Here is a 16315-nt window from a genome sequence, read left to right on the forward strand (position 1 = left end):
TCAATGTAATCGTTTTATCCTGTTTAAAATTACACATTTTTAAAGAAGATCAGTGTTTCACTGTATGGTTGATTCTTTATTCATGTAAGTCCTTAAATGCATTCATGTATATGAATATGTCTAGTAGGCATATTGGCTTACTGACAGCCTCATATGGAGTTATTACACTGACTTCTCTTCATCTTATACTTTATTCTGCTCAATACAATGTTAATATTGTTTTAAACAGTGATAATTTTATTGTTTTATACTGTAAAATAAAGCTATTGTCACTATATGAATATATATTAGCATCATGAAGTCAGCTGTGCTCTTTCCTCTGTTCCCTTGACTATGATGCTTTAATGTATTTCTACATTAATCTACAGAAACATTTATCAGTGCAAAACTGTTTGGAAGCTACTTATAATAAGCTGTCTGTTCCAAAGAGCTTGGAAAGAAAGCGAGTGGGCTTTTTTCATGAAAACATTTCACCTCTCATCCGAGAAGCTTCTTCAGTTCTAAAACGAGCTGAATAAGATTAAATTTTGAGGATGAAATGTCCTCCTGAGGTCTTGACATTCTCGCTGCCAGTCAGATGACTTGTTTCTATTGACAAATCCAGCACACCTCAGAGCTTCACTAGCGCATCCAAAGACTCAATATATTTTATAGAGTCATTCAATTGTTGGCCAAGTCCTGTGTGAAGGCCCCTGAATCTGTAACTTTATGAATTAACCAATCCCTCTCTTTCTTTACTGGTAAATGTCTTAACAAGCGCATTGTTTATTTTCATCCTTTAATCACATTAAATGAGGGAGCTGTTCATATTTTAAACTACTATACAAATAATAAATGTCTTTATTGCCACAAAATTTAAATTTCATGATGATTTCACGCGTTCAAGTTCAGTGTTTGCCCTTAATTATGTGTGACTGTCATCACATGCATCATCCAACATTAATTTCACACCCCTGGCTGAAAGGCAAAGACAAAATATGGACACCTCACTGAAGAAAATAATTGTATTTCAAAAACAAAGTCAAAAATATCATCAGTTTGTCTGTAATGTGTGTAGTGTGTGGATGTGTGTGTAAAGCAAATAAAATTCAAATAATCCCAAATGACCTGGAAGAATGAACGATAGAACCTGAGGTTGCTGAGGTCCATATATAGTCTCAGTGAGTAACTGAGCACGGTGACAAATATTGCTCTAAATTTGCTCTAAATAATCCACTCGCTAATACAAGTAACCACCAAAACCTGGAAGTGGATATAGATGTCTAAGAGCCATCACACATATGTATTCACAATAAAACAGGTTTTTGTGATGTTGTTAATTAGCAAAGAAAGCCTGTTCTAACGTTTGAGTCTAAGGTTTATTTTTTTAGCACCTGACTGCTCTTTTTTGTTTCTCATCCCTAAACACGCTGCATAATCTATCACGTGAATCGGTTTATTTTGAAAAGTCTCAACAGGATCTTGAGCTTTATTCTGAAAGGCTTATGTGGAAAATAAACAAGCGGACACGCGATGGTTTTACATCGTTGTTGACAACGCATAAAAATAGGCGCTTGTCAGGTCGTGTGGTTATATTAAATATAAGCGAAAGAGAGAACTTTCAAGAAATGAATATAGCCACTACAGTGACCATCAAGACCATTAAATTTGGATAATAAAACTCGAGGTGGAAACCAGGAGGCAGCCGGAAGAATACATCCGAGGACAGGACACATCAAGGTGCGGCATGAGGAGAGATACAACGGGAGAAAGATGGTGCAGAGATAATCGTGGACCAAGTAAAGAAGCAGACACCAAACTGAGTAGACAAAACACACTAAGAGCTCAATATTATTGATCTTTAGTCAGTTCTCTGCATTCTTCAGTGGTTTAAAAAATGTAGTTGTAGTTAATTAATGTACTTTATTTGGAGCATTGTAGGCCTTAGTGAAATAGAGACACAGCTCCTAAACCTTTAAGACAAACAGTAAAGTAAGACAGCTTCTAAAGTCGTTCAAAGTTGCTTAGCCCTGGTAAGCCGAAAATACGCTAACATATATGAAAAAATTGTAATGATAAAAAAAAGTTTCGTTTGGGATCTGGAGCTTAAAGAATTGTTTGGCATTGTAAGCATTTATTATTTAAAAAAATGAAAACTCTTCCATAAGTGAAACTGATCAAAAGCTGAAGGTTGTGAACATATGGATGTGCCACTGTGTTTATGGAACAAGTGCCAACTTGGTTTAATCAGTGTGAAAAGAGAAAATGGGATGATCCACACAGTAGTGTGTCAAAATGTATTATTTTCTCAATCAGCAAAGTAATTTTGGTCTGTGCCGATATCTTTGGTTTATTTATAGTTTTTGTAGTGCTCCCTACTACAAAAATATAAAGAAGAATATAAATTGTCCAAAATATTTGAGAGTTACTAAATTAGCTTGGCATGAGTTTCACTGTGGCACAGACGGCTGTCAGCAAACATCATGTGTACAGATTCATCTTTAATATTTCTTGATTTTGATTTGTGGACTACCAGTCCAAAAAGAAGGCTGATTTTTGTTGTAATCATCCCATCCTTTATTTATCCCCTATCTTATTACAGAAAATGATAGCTTTTATATGCGTATGTAATTTTATAACTGTGTATGTGTTAGCCTGATGTGCACACACTGCCTGAGCCCTGCTTTTCCCTCAGAGAACCTGTACGCCGTGTCCCGTACGCCAGAAAGCTGCTCTACCAGGAGCTGCAGTCCGTGAACATCATCCCTCGACTCGAGCTGTCGCGCTACAGCGAGTGAGCAGGACAAGGACAGAGATGTGTTGGGTGGAGACGAGGGTAAGGGGGGGTGAATTTGTGAGAGAGTGAAAGGGACGGTTTTGTAAAGTCACACACTTCACCGGGAACTGTTTTCTCAGATAATCAATCAGCTGTTTAGATAAAAAATATGGACTGACTGCACTGAGGTGTAACATGTGCCTGTGTGTGTGCCAGTTGTGCTCAGTGTGCTGAGGTGAAGCATCCAAACCACACGGCCTGTTCTTCAATCCGGGATCGTGTCCCAAATCAGAGCTGCGGAAGGGTAAGCGTCACAGTGAGTGTGCTGCAGCTGATGTTGACCTGAAGAATCGTGTCTCGCAGGTACAGTCTGCAGTCTATGAAGTGGGGCTCCTGCTGCTCAGGTGTTCTCACTGAAGTCCGTTTCACCTGATGAGAGGAGGCAGCTCTGACTTGAGGCTGTTCAAGAATGAGCGCCACTTAATCTGGTTCCACCTCTACCACAGGCAGAGAAACACAGGGTGAGATCTCCTCCTGCCAGTCATCACGCTGTAACTGTGTTCAGGTGTTAAATTCATCCATGTGATTCAGCAACACTGTAAAATAATATTCATTTCTTTGGTAAGAAGTGTGTGTTTCTGTTCTTAAATTGATCATCACCAGCCTGGACTCTTGGCCAGACAAAATCAGAAACGGAAATCATTGGTTTTCACAACTGGGTCCAGTTCTACCTGCAAAGGATATAAGGCCAGGGAGCATGATTTGGTAAGTATAACATTTCACCAGACAGAAGAGTTTGATTTCAGTATTCATACATGCACAGTAGCGCAGGCAAATAGTTGCTCACACGCTTACTGTGGCCATTATTGAGCTCGCGTTGGGTGGAGATGAGAAGTTTCAAAGAGATTTAATTTATATATTTTATATAATAAAGTAAATGTACGAATGACCGGCAATAATTCAGTCACTGAAATTATCCATGAAATTAGCTAAGTAATTCCTAAAAGTCTGTAGATTGACTTTTACAACAAGGAAGCAGGTTTTCTCATTAGCAGAAATGCTCAATAGACAGAAAAACAGAAACCCTAAAAGAAAGTTACCGTGAGATTAAGAGAAACGGCCTTGTTTTACACACACCACGGGTCAAGAAGGAGTCAGAATAATTTGTGTGTGTGTGTGTGTGTGTGTATATTTGTGTGTATTTATCCCACTTTTCGAGTTTCATCGCTAAATCGGTGTACTTAGGTGCACAAGATTGAAAACAATTTGTTCTGAAAAAAATGCAGATGAAGAGTTGTTTGTTGACAGTATAGATCAGCGGTCCCCCAACCCCCGGGCCTCGCTCAGGTGTGAAATGTATGGTTTTCAGGGTTTTTATCGGTTTTCAGCGTTATTCTGTTATCGTTTTTATTGTTAACTCGGTTTTCCTGGGTCTTTTCACGTGTGTTACGAATAAATCTTTTTTTCCGTACCGGTACTAGTTTTATTTTGTTGTATTTATCCGCGACACCTTAAAGGCCGGTCCGTGAAAATATTGTCGGGCATAAACCGGTCCGTGGCGCAAAAAAGGTTGGGGACCGCTGGTATAGATGGTTTGTTTTTAAACCTCTTACCACTCACAGAGTCCCCGGTGACAGTCTAGCTATGTCAGATGCCAGTCATTTAAGAGACTAATACTTTCTTTGAATTGAAATTGTGCTAACTCATTTTGTTCAACACAGCCCAGAGTAAGATTAAAAATAAAACATATCAGAACTAATTTTGTTGGACGCAAGAAAAACTGGAGCATCTTTGTAGGGAGCCGAACTAGGGCCTACAAGTTTTGCAGTGCCTTTGCAGTGACTTTGCTATCTGCACAGAGCGTTTCTGGTGTGGCTTATGCAAAAGAGAATTGCAACAATACAGCGTGTTTCTCTGCTCCCTTTCACACAGTAAGTATGTCTGTTGTAGACTGTGCTTTATAAATGTCTCTTTGATTATTCAAACAGTGTTTGAAAACTTTATCGTCATCGCCGGCATGCTTTGTACCTCAGGCTCATCAGAGACAATCGTATCCAGGTAAAATCATTTTCTTTAATCTACAGACTTTTAGGAATTACTTAGCTAATTTCATGGATAATTTCAGTGACTGAATTATTGCCGGTCATTCGTATATTTACTTTATTATATAAAATATATAAATTAAATCTCTTTGAAACTTATAGAATCTAATCTTTTGGTTTCTTTTTTTTTTTCCCCATAGCATTTTATCAAACTGTTGTCTGCTACAGAGTTAAAAGTATTGTACTAGTAGTAATATAGCATCCACCATCTCCTGCTTGCATATTTCTGAAAACATCTTAGTGGTGTGGCAGCCATGGGTTGAGCCAGCCCTGCAAACCCTGTGGATGAACGATGCAGTGGACAGTGGGAGGAAGCATCCTAAAGCTCTCTTTGCAGACCAGCCTGTGTGATTCTCCACTCGCCGACCAGAAAAGACAAACGGCAGGTCTCAGTTGCAGCACCTCATCCATCCATGTCTGATCTTGCATCGGCAGATTCAGCAACACAGCCAGAGGCTTCCTGTAATCTATTACAGTTGTTAAAAAAACGGTCCAGGAACAGGTCACTCAGGTTAATCCTGTATAAACAACTGTAAATATTGTTTTTCCTTCTTTAAATATTGTTGGCTTATTAGAAATATTCTTGTTTAATTGTTGTTCTCCAAAAAGTTGATTCTGTTCATCTGGATGTAGCGTTTTGTGGGAGAAACGTTTCGTCACTCATCCAAGTGACTTCTTCGGTCTCAGCTGACTGCAGGTTCCCCCAATCTCATAAACAGTACATTTGCATAATGACTGAAACTAGCCCACTGAATTGTTGTTGTTATTTACTTTATTGCCATATTGGGGCGATCGTGGCTCAAGAGTTGGGAGGTTGCCTTGTAATCGGAAGGTTGCCGATTCGAGCCCCGGCTTGAACAGTCTCGGTCGTTGTGTCCTTGGGCAAAACACTTCACCCGTTGCCTACTGGTGGTGGTCAGAGGGCCCGGTGCCACCAGTGTCGGCAGCCTCGTCTCTGTCAGTGCGCCCCAGGGTGGCTGTGACTACAATGTAGCTTACCATCACCAGTGTGTGAGTGTGTGTGAATGGTTGGATGACTGGATGTGTAAAGCGCTATACAAATACAGGCCATTTACCATCAAATAAATATCCATGTAGAATTGTTCAAAGTGACCATTATGTTCATAGATGTTAAAAATACCTGAAAATAAGATGAGTTCAGTGACAGTTAGTGTTTGTTGTAATCAATTTATTAATAACAAAACACTTTTAAACTAATGCAACACATAACAATGTCACAAAATATTCAAATAAATACATTTCTTAATGCATAACTGATTTTGGAACTGATCTTTCAAGAAGTGAAATCAGTCTGTCCATCCTCTCCCTGATCAAATCGATCGATTCGGGACCTTGTGAATCTGAATCGAATCGATTCTAGAAACAGTTCTAGCGTGATGACTGGCAGGAGGCGATCTCACCCTGTGTTTCTCTGCCTGTGGTAGAGGTGGAACCAGATCAAGCGGAGCCGATTCTTGAACAGCCTCAAGTCCGAGCTGGATTGACCTTCTGTCACCAGGTACTGATGAGCCCACTGTGGAAAAACATCACTGATGATGTTCATGAATCCCCAGCTGACTCTGGTAACCTTAATACAGCACAGAAAAACTGTCACAATAATCATTTTATGTTGTGATTATTGTGATAATAACAGAAACAGATGCATCTATGTCATTATCTTTGAGCTTTTACACTTAACATAATTATAAAAACATGAGTATAAAAGGTGTTAAAACTCTGATGCCATCTTGGAATACTGCACTTTGTTCATGTCATTACAACATTTCTCTCTTTCTAATCATACATCTAGATGTTATGTCAACACACATTTAATCTACATTATAAGAGTGCCTTTGTGATAAATGTGTCTTTCATTCTTAAATTAACTGGTTAAATATTTAATCTAACTAAACCCTAAAGATGGAGTCAGAAGACAACAGTCACCTGAAGGGGCTGAAAATTGTAAAGACCCTACAGAACAATCAGTAAATGTGAGTAAATCTGTGATTCTGTGAGTAACACACTGGGTTCAGTTTGGAGGTTGAACTCTCACTCACCAGGATTGACAGCCGTCTGTGCCACAGTTAAACTCATGCAGTGCTAATTTAAAAACACTCAAATATTTTAGACAATTTATATTTTTCTATCACAATAAATACAAGTCTTCATTGAAGTAAACACACAGAGCAGTAGTGGATGTTTTTTTTTTAAATATTATTTTTCTTTATTTTGATTAGCCACCAACCACATTGTTTATATTTGTAGTTTTTCAAGTATGGAGCACCACAAAAACTACAAATAAAAAACAAACAAACAATCCAGCTAACCAATTTTGTGCTCTCTACTATCAGAACCCACCAAATTGTATCTCAGCCCTGCCCGACGGGCCGATGGGCTGGGCTGAGATGGATTTTGGTAGCCCGACTGGAGAAATCGCTAGCCCCGGGACGTCGGGCTAGCGATTTTGCGAGCCCTGGTCAACCCCTCACTTGAATTTTTGAATTTCAGTTTAAGGCAATTAAATTCAATCCAAAAATTCAATCCCAACAATCAAGTGATCCCCTGTGAGCAACAGTGGACAGGAAAAACTCCCTTTTAACAGGAAGAAACCTGTGACAGAACCAGGCTCAGGGAGGGGCAGTCTTCTGTCATGACTGGTTGGGAGGTGAGGGCAAAATAAAATTGAACATAAAGGAGAGCACAGATTGTGGACCGTGGCTGGAAAACATTATTACTGTTTTCAAAAGGCACCCGGTCCACATCCACAACTACAGTAGGGCTGGAATGGATAATAAGGATAATCCCACAGAGGACGGACATTCACTTCATCGGAAAATATTTGCGACGGCCCAGCAAGCTACAGGAACAACAACTGCTGCTGTGACAAGACCTACTGTAAGTGCGACTTTGGCACCAGCACCCCACCAACCACTAGTCTGAGACTCGTCAGTAGGTGGTTCTGTGACAGGAGTCTTTCGTTCTTTAAACTCCCTTCTAAGGTTGTCGATCCTAGTAAGATCCGTTCTATTTTGCTGCCGGAGAAACTCCACATGCTGAACTAATCTCTCTTTCTCTCTTTGCAACTCCTGCAGTTGCTCCAAGCGACTAGTCTCAAGGTCCTGTATAGTTTCCCTGAGAGTCCTCTGCTCTTTCTGTAATTCACCCGACTTACTTGTAGCCTTGGCCAGCTCCTCAGTGAGAAACGCCATCTGTCGCATAAAATGTAATTCCTCTGTATTATCTCCGTCCTTAGGTGAATTATTTAATGTTTCCTCCGACATTTCTTTAATAGTATAAAAGCACAGTGTCGAAAGAAAAAAAACTTTGTATGAATTGTATGAAAGTATTATCTTTGTCAAAGACAACTCGCTGTTTCTGAAGACGTACCAAACTGTGTTATAGCACCTCTATTTATGGACTCATATGGCAGAGATGGTGACGTCACTGCCACGTCGAAACTGTGACGGTGACATCGATCATCACGTCACAGTCTCTCCTTTGAGAAGATCAAAGAAGCGCTCCGTATCATTCCGCGCATGCTCAGATCATGCGTATTGAAATGATCTTCAAAGACCGAGACGGCCGGAAGTGCGAGGCTGTGAAATGGGACGGTCTAGCCTTCTGATTTGCGTCACCGCTGTCTCGGTGGAGTTTAATAAACTCGGCCGTCTGCTCCTTGCTATCTAAAATATAACAGGACACTGGCGTAAATTCTCAACCGTCTCACACTTCTGTTTAACGTTTATTCAGCTGTGTGAAAACTACCCAGGGGATTAATAAAGTTTTGTTTTATCTAATCTAATCTCTTTAATCTCAGCCAAACCGATTTACTCATGAACAAATAAAACACTGAAAAAAGCCAAACAATATCATTTTTAGAGCTAGATGGCGGCGTGAAGAGGAGTGTTTTTTCGAGCTCTCAGCACTAGAAAGATATAAAGCAGTTGTATAGCACCTATTTGACGTCTTTCTAGCTTTCAAGACTTTTTTGAAGATCAGCGCACTAAACCTGCTAAATCTGAAACCAAATTTAATAACAACAGCATGTCGAAATCTGCTCAGAAAAGGCTGAGTAACTCCGGCAAACCACATGCAACTAGCATGCTAGCTAGCGACCATAGCTACATGAAAGAAATGGAGTGTCAGCAGATGGTTGAAGAAGAATTTCCACCTCTACCAGTTACGCCTTCCAAGCCTCCAGTGGCTAAAAAAACCAACACTGTCTACCAGTCACTCTGATGGCGACTTCCTGAAAGCTGATGCGGTCAACACTTTGATTAATCTGATCAACACCAGAAGTGACGCCACTGAAGAAATGGTAGGAACAGTTCGTACGGATTTAAAGGACATAAGTGATAAGATTATGGTCATTGAGAAGAGGGTTGAGAAAAACGAAAGGCTTACACAGAAATGTGATGAACGCATCTCTGAAGTTGAACGCTACAACCGCCGTTGGAACCTGAGACTGTATAGCAGGGGTGGGCAATTCCAGGCCCCGAGGGCCGGTGTCCTGCAGGTTTTAGATCTCACCTTGGATCAACACACCTGAATCACATGATTAGTTCATCACCAGGCTTCTGGAGAACTTCAGGACATGTTGAGGAGCTAATTTAGCCATTTAAATCAGCTGTGTTGGTTCAAGGACACATCTAAAACCTGCAGGGACACCGGCCCTCGGGGCCTGGAATTGCCCACCCTTGCTGTATGGGGTACCGGAGTTGGAGAAAGAAGATGTGCGCGCAAAGGCGATTGAGATGTGCCAAACGATTCTGCCTGCAGAAAAGGAAAAGCTTCCAGAGGTCTTAGACATCGCTCACCGAGTGGGGAAACCAAAACAAAATGACCCGAGACCCAGAGGGATCATCATCCGGTTCATCTCAAGGAGAATTCGTGATGCGGTGTGGAAAGCTGCCAAGAACAATACTTTCCTTCAAAATAATCATCTGCGGTTCACTGAAGACCTGACGAGAGAGGACAAAGAAAACAGACTGAAGCTGTGGCCCATTATAAAGAAGGCGCGTGAAGAAGGGAAATCTGCTTACTTTGTTGGAGGTCGAGGCTTTGTAAATGGTGCTGAAATTCACACATAAACTCTTCAATATTCCCTGACCCTCAGTTCTTCTCAGGTTTGTTTACAAGTTGTTCTTTATATTGATGTGCCTGATATCTGTAGGTGTCATGTTTGGTTGTTTAATTTGCTCTTTGATGTTAACAAAAAACAAACTTACTGTTAAATAGATATAACACTTTTTTGTTGTTACGCTTTTATTAGGCGTCTAAAGTTTATTTATATATATACTGTATTCTGTGAACGTTTTCATATTCTAGTGCTGATCTCAGTGTTAGGTTAAAAAGTTTAACTTCAATTTACATTTCAATACATATCTTTTCTTTGTCAATTTGTGTTCTTTGTTTTTTGTTTCTATTAATGCTAGGGGTCTTCGTAACAACTTAAAACGTAAAGCCACTTTTCTTTATGCAAAGCAACTTAAATCTGACTTTGTGTTTTTACAAGAATCTCACTCTACTATCAACGATGTTAGTTTTTGGCGATCTCAGTGGGGAAATTCTATATGGTTATCTCATGGAACTGAACGATCAGCAGGGGTATCAGTCCTAAAAAACAGATATAATGGGGATGTTTTACATACAGAATGTGATTCTGCAGGCCATTACATATGTCAAGTCATAAAATATAATGATTTAGTCTTAATTGTAACTAACATATATGGGTTTAACACGAAGCTAGAAAATGATCATTTATTTTTGACAATTGGGAAAAAAAAATATCTAGCTGGTTAAATAAATTTCCAAATGCAAAATTATTACTAGGTGGAGACTTTAACTGTATTATGGATGCTGAATTAGATAAATTTCCTCCAGGACATTCGAACAGAATTAGTACTACATTGAAGGCTGTTATGGTACGCCTTAAACTCACAGACATTTGGAGATTCAAATATCCTCAGTCCAAAATGTTTACTTGGTGCAACAATTCTAACTCGAGACATTCAAGGATAGACTTTTGGTTAGTTTCGGAGAGTTTTGACAGCAGTAGCATAGATGTAGGTGCATGGCCTTCTCCAGCAACAGATCATAAAGCCATATATATTAAAATAAATCTAACTTCTCTATCTAATTCTTCTGTTGTTAAATTTACATACTGGAAACTCAACAGCTCATTATTACAAAACGACGATGTGAAAAAGGATCTTAAAGATCTGATCTCAAAATTTTGGTCTATAGCTCAAGAAGATTTAAAGTATGGAAATAACTGGGAATTATTAAAATTTGAAATTGGCAAATATTTAAGGAAGGTTGGCAGCCTTAATGCGAAATCCAAAAGATTAGAGGAAGAAAATATAATCTCTCAAATTACACAGTTATCTAATAAACAAATTTACACTTTAACTGAAGAGGATAAATTGAACCTTGCTAAATTACAAGATAAATTAGATTGTTTATACTCAGACAAAGCAAAAGGAGCCTTTATCAGATCAAGATCTAAATGGCTTGAAGAAGGTGAGCGTAATTCCCATTATTTCTTCAGTTTAGAAAAGAAACACTCAAGTATAAATAATATTAGCAAATTAATGATAAATGGGGTTATAACAGAGGATTACAGATTAATCTCTAAACATTGTAGTCATTTCTATAAGGAACTTTATAGCTCTACATTTTCTCAGGAAGCTGCAGATCATCTCTTAGAATCGCTGAATGTTAAATCTATCAGCCAAGAAGATTCTATATTATGTGATCAACCCATTTCATTAGAAGAAGTCAAAAATGCAATTGGGCTACTAAAAAATAATAAATCTCCAGGTACGGATGGTCTTACTGCTGAATTATATAAAACTTTTTCTGAAGAGTTATCTCCCTTTCTTCTTGAGGTATTTGTAGAAAGCATAGGAAACCAACAACTTCCCACTACGATGAATCAAGGTTTGACTACGTTGATTCCGAAGCCTAATAAGGACCTATTAATGATTGATAATTGGAGACCAATTAGTTTGCTAAATAATGATTATAAATTATTTGCTTTAATTATAGCTAACAGACTTAAGATGGTTCTTGAATCAGTTATTGATGAAACACAATCTGGCTTTATGCCCAAAAGACACATAACTAACAATATCAGATTGGTTTTAGATATTCTGGATTATTCTGACCTAATAAATAGCAATGTTTTCATATTATTTTTAGACTTTTACAAAGCCTTCGATACGGTGGAGCATGAATTTATATTTCAAGCTCTAGATAAATATGGTTTTGGCACTTACTTCTCTACAGCGATTAAAACTTTATACCATAACAGTAACAGCAGTATTAAATTAACAAACGGTACTTCACCCAGATTTAACATACAAAGAGGGATAAGACAAGGCTGTCCCATTTCTCCATACCTGTTTTTGTTAATTGCCCAACTATTGTCTAACCATATAAAATCAAGCAATGTAAAAGGTATATCGCTAATTGGCAAAGATTTACTCATAACACAGTTAGCGGATGACACTACATTATTCCTAAAAGATGAATATCAAATCTTTATTGCTATTGAAACAATCTCCATGTTTTCCAAAGCTTCTGGATTGTACTTGAATATTCCTAAATGTGAACTTATGGCAATAAAAGAATGTTCGAAAACAGCTTTGTGTAACATTCCAATAAAACAAGAAGTTCGTTATTTAGGTATCATAATAACCAAAAACCAGGAAAGAATCACTCAAAATTTCTATCCTATTCTAGAGAAACTCAAACACAGATTTAATCAGTGGCTCTTAAGAGATTTGTCGTTAAAAGGCAGAGTATTAATAACTAAAGCAGAAGGCATCTCTCGTCTTGCATACGCTGCATTGGCATTGCACCTTGATAATAAACTCATAAAAGAGGTTGATAAGTTACTTTTCAACTTTATCTGGAAAAATAGGACACACTACATTAAAAAAACAGTTCTTATGAACCCCTATGTCAATGGAGGACTTAATGTGTTAGATTTTAACACTTTAAATAACACATTCAAAATAAATTGGTTAAAGAATCTAATTACTAAGCCTACTTCCATTTGGAATACTATACCTGTGTTTATGTTTTCTAAGTTAGGTGGCACTGAATTTTTCCTTACTTGTAATTTTGATATTGATAAAACCCCTTTAAAAATCTCCGCTTTTCATCGTCAAGCTTTTTTAGCATGGACTCTCATTTACAAGCATAACTTTAGTCCACACAGTTATTATATCTGGAATAACAAGGATATTTTATTTAAAAGAAAATCTCTCTTCTTAGATAGTTGGTTTAGGAATAACATTGTTTTAGTCAACCAATTATTTGATTTGAATGGTACGCTTTTCTCCTATGAAGAATTTTGTTTACATTTCAATTTAGCTATAAATCGTCATGATTATACAAAAGTATTTGGATCAATACCATCAGGGGTTTGTATGCTGTTTAAGAATCAACCTAATATCACCTCATTCCACAGGCCGTTGGCATCTCCCATACAAACTCTTGTTGGCAAGATTTGCTTTTCTAAGCAATCTAAAAACAACAAATCGATCAGAGCTTTATTTCAGAGTAGTATAACCACAGTACCATATGTAATTTTTTTCTGGAACCGGCTGTCAGATGGTATTATGTGGAACGAAGTTTGGAGACTCCCTAATCAGTTTTTAATTACCAACAAAATTAAAGATATTTCTTATAAATTAATACACAGAATTTATCCTTCTAAAGATTATCTTCAAAGCAAATTCAGTTTAGACATTGATACAAGCTGAAGCTTTTGTAAAACTTCCAAGGAATCTACTATACATCTTTTTTGGTTTTGTAACCTTGTACAAGATTTTTGGCGGAGTTTATGTGTTTTTATCTCAGAAAATGTATTTAAAGGATTTGTACTGTTTTGGAAATATGTTTTATTTGGTCTACACAAAAACCAAAGACAATTCAACTTTGATAATAGATATATGATTAACTTGTTAATTTTAATGGCTAGATTTCATATTCACAAGCCCAAATATTTAGGAAGACATCCCTCTTTTTATTTATTCTCCTTTGAACTTGTACAGTATCTTAATTCAATTAAGAACTCCACTAACCCAAAAGCTATAAAAACTATTGGTGTTTGTGAAAAAAATCAACATCTTTCAATCACTTTATTCTTTGGCTTGATCAGTTACTTTCCCCCTAGCATATGTATATTGTTGGTTCTGAATACTGTTCTTGTATTTGTTTGTCTATGGTATACAATTCTTTTGTAAGTACAACACCATTATTGTGGTACTATTTAATTCCATTTTGTATTGTACTGATGTTTAAATAAAGGTTTTGGAAAAAAAAAAAATATACCGCTCTATCGCATTGACTGTAGAAAACAGTCAATGCTCTATCGCAATAGCGCATGTTGATGATGTCATCAAGCTGCGCCTGTTTTGGTCGAAAGCATCGCAGCGGCTACAACCATTATCATCTGCAAATTATGCCGGGCGACAGTCATAGCAAAGAGATGAAGCACTTTTGAAATATGGGGAAAGCCAAAAACTGCGCTTCCTCCACTTCCGTAACATTGATTCATTAATGTTGAATTCTCTCGCAGCTGCTCTATTCCCATGTTGTTGCAGTATATTAATAACTAACCTTGTATTGTGGATGAATAATCTGTTTTTCTCCTCACTGAAGTTTGCCCCGTGTATAGCATCCTGCTATGCGATTGCATTTGTCCCTAACCACCAGAATCCCTCACGTGGAATGCTCTTTTGCTGTTTGTTAGTTACGGATGGAGTAACCCTAAGGAAATACACACAACACAGTGATTGTGAATAAGTCACTCCAAGTGTGAAAAGGTGATAGTCAGAGTGAGACTAAACATTAATTATTCAGGGAAACGCAGACTCAGTGAGAGAGTAACTATAATTCAGTGTCACTACACTATATTGCCAAATGTTGAGCAGGTTTACAACATTAGGAAATTGCTGCGGTACTTAGTGCAAACATACTGTCATATAACGCTTAATATCATGTGACTGTTCTGTGTGATATTGGGCCGTTGTGGTGCTTTGAACGTGTATTTTTGGGGGTGAAAAAGATGATTGAATGTCTTTTGATTAATAAATGATTTTAAGAAATAAACCTTCCTTGTTTAAACATGTGCCCCAGAAGACCGGAAAAACCATCCATCCATCCGCTTCCGCTTATCCTTTCCAGGGTCGCAGGGGGCGCTGGAGCCTATCCCAGCTGTCATAGGGCGAGAGGCGGGGTACACCCTGGACAGGTCGCCAGTCTGTCGCAGGGCCAACACACAGGGACAGACAACCATTCACGCTCACATTCACACCTAGTGACAATATGGATTATCCAATTAACCTATTCCCTCAAACTGTATGTCTTTGGACGGTGGGAGGAAGCCGGAGTACCCGGAGAGAACCCACGCAAACACGGGGAGAACATGCAAACTCCACACAGAAAGACCCCGGCCTGATGGTGGAATTGAACTCAGGACCTTCTTGCTGTGCGGCAACAGTGCTAACCACCGTGCTGCCCAGACCGGAAAAACATTTCTGCAAAAACATCAAATGCAGTAAGGCTCAAGATGCAAGATGAAATGTTCACAGTTCCAATGTAATTTTTCCAGAGGAACACTGACTGTGGAGCAGAGCCAAGCAACTGTGTCATCACTGGAAAAGAAGATGAGGTCCAAAAGAAGAAATTGATTAATAGCGTAAAGTGAATAAAATTAAAAAGTACAAGTAAAAATTAAATCTTTTAATACAATCAAGTATGACATTACAAATTTAAATATATTTTACTTCATGCTAATACTTAAACTTGGTACATCATGCTACAATGATGAAAACATTGTTGACAGTTTGACACCACTGTTTATTAAAGAAAAAATCTCTATATATAATATATCAAAACATTATTTTGTAAAAATGTCAAACGTGTAAGCTATAAGACCAAAGAAGACATGTTTACAGTTCGAAAGTAACTGTTCCTTTGGAGCACCGACTGTGGAGTGGAGCCTAGAAATGTAGAACAGCTACTTTAGAACATAGAAACAGAAAAAGTGAGAGATTCTGCCAGTGAGGAGAGAGAGACCATGACAAAGTATATAAGAGAATGAAAAGAAAGAGTGACAAAAAAATAAAATAAAACTTGGCTCCTTGTAAAAAACAATTACTCAAAATGCTCAACAGGGAAAAAAATATTTAAAAAAACCTCAAATTGAAGAAATTGAGGTTCAAATACAACTAAGTATGATACTGTAACAAATATTTTACTTCATGGTAGCATGTTAACTTCAGTCATTGTCATTCATTGGTACAGGGTTGACAGCAATGTTCCCTCTAATTTTTCATGTGTCTGAGCGAACACACAAACTCCCTGAGCGATCCCTTGGACCACTGTGAGCGACATCAGACGTGTGCACTGTGGTCACGCCAGCATCAAATCCATCCAAGTT

The 16315-nt window shown here is 38.1% G+C and overlaps 2 long non-coding RNA genes across 10 annotated transcripts; one reads left to right on the top strand and one right to left on the bottom strand.

Annotated features, from left to right (window-relative positions):
• Positions 1-1458: 1458 nt before the first annotated feature.
• Positions 1459-5170, top strand: LOC102080189 (uncharacterized). 7 transcript variants are annotated; one of them, XR_003221874.1, is made up of 6 exons: positions 1459-1719; positions 2675-2815; positions 2972-3320; positions 3436-3520; positions 4744-4813; positions 4998-5170. It is a non-coding gene; the product is annotated as an uncharacterized LOC102080189 (long non-coding RNA). The 7 variants fall into 7 exon arrangements; XR_002063469.2 differs by having other exon boundaries at positions 1459-1778; positions 2972-3276; positions 3419-3520; positions 4998-5169; XR_003221873.1 differs by having other exon boundaries at positions 2972-3276; positions 4998-5169.
• A 506-nt stretch (positions 5171-5676) lies between these two features.
• On the bottom strand, positions 5677-9419 carry LOC112848009 (uncharacterized). Of its 3 annotated transcripts, none has more exons than XR_003221876.1 (2): positions 9262-9419; positions 5677-6445 (listed from the first exon to the last, which is right to left on the bottom strand). It is a non-coding gene; the product is annotated as an uncharacterized LOC112848009 (long non-coding RNA). The 3 variants fall into 3 exon arrangements; XR_003221877.1 differs by having other exon boundaries at positions 5736-8536; XR_003221875.1 differs by having other exon boundaries at positions 5736-8540.
• Positions 9420-16315: the final 6896 nt, after the last annotated feature.

Source organism: Oreochromis niloticus, linkage group LG10 (assembly GCF_001858045.2).
Source record: "Oreochromis niloticus isolate F11D_XX linkage group LG10, O_niloticus_UMD_NMBU, whole genome shotgun sequence".
NCBI classification, from domain to species: Eukaryota; Metazoa; Chordata; class Actinopteri; order Cichliformes; family Cichlidae; genus Oreochromis; species Oreochromis niloticus.